General features: G+C 30.0%; 1 non-coding gene across 1 annotated transcript; it reads left to right on the top strand.

Moving 5' to 3' along the window:
• Window positions 1-344: 344 nt before the first annotated feature.
• LOC139879254 (small nucleolar RNA R71) lies at window positions 345-451 on the top strand. Its single transcript, XR_011770107.1, has one exon. It is a non-coding gene; the product is annotated as a small nucleolar RNA R71 (small nucleolar RNA).
• The last annotated feature ends 3,476 nt before the right edge of the window (window positions 452-3,927 follow it).

Below are 3,927 nucleotides of genomic sequence, written 5' to 3'. Positions count from 1 at the left end.
CAATGTGACAATCTTTCAATAAGTGTGGTCCACCGCATAGCTCACAACTGATTCGTATTGCGTGAATATCTTTATTCATCTTTTCCATTCGTCTTTCGAAAGCATCTATTTTTGCGGAAACGGAATCAAAGTCATGGCTAGAATCGGCTCTAGCCGCTTTAGATGATCGAAAGATATCTTTTTCTTGGTGCCACTCATGAGAGTGGGAGGCTGTATTATCAATAATTTTGTAAGCTTCAGTTGCGGTTTTCTTCATGATGGAACCACCTGCAGTTATGTTGATGTCTTTTCGTGTAGCAACGTTGACACCTTGGTAGAATATTTGTACTATTTGGTAAGTGTCTAAACCGTGTTGAGGACATCCTCTCAACATCCTTCTGAATCTTGTCCACGCCTCATATAATGTTTCATTTGGCTTTTGCGCGAACGTAACAATTTCTCCTTGAAGTCTCACGGCTTTGAATGCCGGAAAGAATCTTTTAAGAAATTTCTCAACTAAAACATCCCATGTGTCAATCGCCCCTTCAGGTAATGATTCTAACCAATCTTTGGCTTCTCCCTTTAAAGTCCAGGGAAACAACATGAGATAGATCTGTTCATCCTCAACTTCTCGGATTTTGAATAGTGTACAGATCCTATTAAACGTACGAAGATGTTCGTTTGGATCTTCCTTCGGCGCACCACTATATTGGCACTGATTAGTTACCATGTGTAGGATTTGTCCTTTGATTTCATAATCTGGCGCATTAATGTCTGGCTTAATAATGGCGTGACCTTGGCCCGTGCGTGTGGCTCTCATTCGGTCTTCCATACTTAGAGGTTCTAGATTTTCCATGATTGAAAGTGTTGTATCCGAATCACTAGAGGTTTCTAATTTAATGGTTTCTTCCTCAACAATCTCTGTTTGAATGATTGGTGGTTCTGGAGGAATAATTAGTGGATCAGGGTCTCGGAATTGTCCCTGAGTATTCTCCGGATTCTCAATTGTGAGGTTTGTTTCAAAAACTGGGTTATCGGAAATTTGAACTGAAGTACTTGGTCGACTGGATGACGATTCTAAAGAAAAATCAACGGCGGTTATATTTGCTAAATGTCTTGATCTAGTTACAGGTGGTGAACGTACAAAAGGTGGTGAACGTCTTGCTCGGTGCATTCACTGAATATCCTATTAGTTTTTAAAAGGAAAGAAAAATTATAATAAGTTATCCAATCAATAGACTTTTCTGATTTTGCCCACGTTTCGAATAGCCAAAAGATGCAGCAGAGGGGCAGGATTCGTTTGGTCTCAATATAATTGAGTACTGTTTGGCTCCAATAACCCGGTCCACGTACAAATCCAACTATTACTACGAACCAGAAAATTTTGATGTCTATCAATTTAACCACTTAAAATAAATTTTCGTAATTTTAAGAAATTTAGAGAAGAAGTAGAAAAAATTCTAAGTCCTAAAAACTAGAATGGCGAGAAATAAGAGAGAAAAAGATTGCGCGTCGAAAAATGTCGAAAAATAAAAGGTCGAAAAATAGGCGTCGAAAAATAAAAATAAGAAAGTGGCGCGAAAAACGGCGTCGCAAAATTCTAAAGCACATAAATCTTAGTCTAAGGAATAAGCACTTAAGGGATTTTACGGCAAACCTAAAAATTCTAGAAATAAAAATAACTATGGCAAAACTAAACTTAATACTAAAAATTGTAACTAGAGTCTAAAAATTTAAAGGTAATAAAAAAAAAAAAAAAAACTTTTTTTTTTAATTTTTATTTTTTTTTTCGTTTTTTAAGGATTTTAAATTTTTTTTTTTAAATTTTTTTATTATATAATTTTTTTTTTAAAACTTTTTTTTTAAAAAAATTTTTTTTTTAAAAAAAAAAACGATTTTTTTTACAATTTTTTTTTTTTTTTTTTTTTTTGATATTTTTTTTTTTAAAAACGAATATTTTTTTTTATTATAATATTATTTTTTTTCAAAACTTTTTTTTTAATTCATTTACTATTCATGAATAGTAAATAAAAATAAATTAATTAATTTACTATTCACATGAAAGCGACATGATAGAAATTATTAATTATAAGTTACATAATATACCCCTGAAGTATTTAATAAATACGACTTTTTAAAACTTTTAAAACTTTTACGTATTAAATTTGATTCTAAAATATTATTATATTATTATATTCTATTTCAATATTATTATATTATTATATTTTATTTCAATATTATTATATTATTATATTTTATTTCAATATTATTATAATTAAAAATATAGCGTTTTAGCGCTCCCCGGCAGCGGCGCCAAAAACTTGATGATGTAGCGTGAGGGTACGAAATAGTATTATTTTCAATACAAAATACTACAAAATATGACACAAGTTTTATTAATTTACGGATGGGATATACCTAAACCTTGCTACAACACTATAGGCAGTGTACCTAATCGTAGAGTAGTGTAGTTTTTAGTAAGTCCGGTTCGTTCCACAGGGAGCTAGTGATTACGTACTATATTTTTATAAAACTATATTTATATAAATATATATATATATATATATATATATATATATATATATATATATATATATATATATATATATAAGTAGTAATATTATTATAAAAGGGGGGTTTTTACCGTTTAATGACCGGTTTGTCGATTTTATATTTTTAAGCGTAAAGATAAATGACAATAATTAAAGTGCGTAAAATAAATAAATGACGATAAATAAAATAACAATAAATAAAATTGCGATAGAATATGAAATAAAAGGATTATGCTTATTTAAACTTCCGTAATCATGATGTTTGACGTTTTGATTTTAATTAATTGTTACTCGGGTTAATTGTCCTTTGTCATGGTTTATTTGATACCTATCTGGTTTTTATCCATAATAGTCCATCGGTCATAAATATAAAGTGCGAGTGTCCTCGTCAAATTACCCTTATACCCGAAGTCAAATATTCCAACTAATTAAGGATTTAAACTGTGACGCAGTTATCACTTCTGTCAACAATTACACCAGTTATCACTGTATGTAATCTACCCCTGTTTTGATTAGATATGAATATTAATTTACCCACTTGATCAGTTTGAATAATCAATTACCCAACCCGAATAATTAATTAAATGATTATAATAGATTCCATATGAACGTCACTAAATAGGACAACCATAATCATTATTAATTAGTAGGATAATTAATTTGAAGATAGGTTCGACAGACTCCAATGAGTTGTCACTCAATTAGACAATACCCCCCATCTATTAATAGTCAATAGTCCAATTTCCACAAGTGTCGGTCTTTTGCCCAAACCTTAATTATGGTACAAAGCCCAATTACCCAATTTTAGTAATTAGCCCAACATCATGATTACTTCGTTTTAAATAAGCATAATAATAACTTAGCTACGAGACATTAATATAAAAAGGTTGAACATAACTTACAATGATTAAAAATAGCGTAGCGTTACACGGACAGAATTTCGACTTACACACTCAAACGATCTCTATCATAAATCTTATTATTATCATAATTTAAAATTAAAATTAAGATTATTGTTATATCTTATTAAGTTAACATTATGATAGAGATATAGAATATAGATATTGATAATAGATAGATGGATCGATATATAGATTTAGGATAGAAAAATGTATATTTCAATTGATCGTTACATAGCCTTTTATAGGCGAAATTAGAAATTGAATTTTCATTTACGACCCCTGAACTATGCTCAATTAACAACTTTTTATTATTTAATATTATTCTTATTATGAATTATTTAAATATTATATTTTATTCTTGTGCATAGTTGACTCGTAATTTTTACACCGTTGCGTCGAGCGTTGAGAGTTGGTTCATGTCCTGGTTCCGGATTTTTGAACGTCCTTTCGTACAATTTTATATCGTGTACTTTGCGTTTTGTAACTTGTACTCT

This window comes from Rutidosis leptorrhynchoides, chromosome 11 (assembly GCF_046630445.1).
Source record: "Rutidosis leptorrhynchoides isolate AG116_Rl617_1_P2 chromosome 11, CSIRO_AGI_Rlap_v1, whole genome shotgun sequence".
Classification (NCBI taxonomy): Eukaryota; Viridiplantae; Streptophyta; class Magnoliopsida; order Asterales; family Asteraceae; genus Rutidosis; species Rutidosis leptorrhynchoides.
The sequence above is the reverse complement of the archived record's forward strand: the minus strand, read 5'-3'. Positions and strand labels throughout refer to the sequence as shown.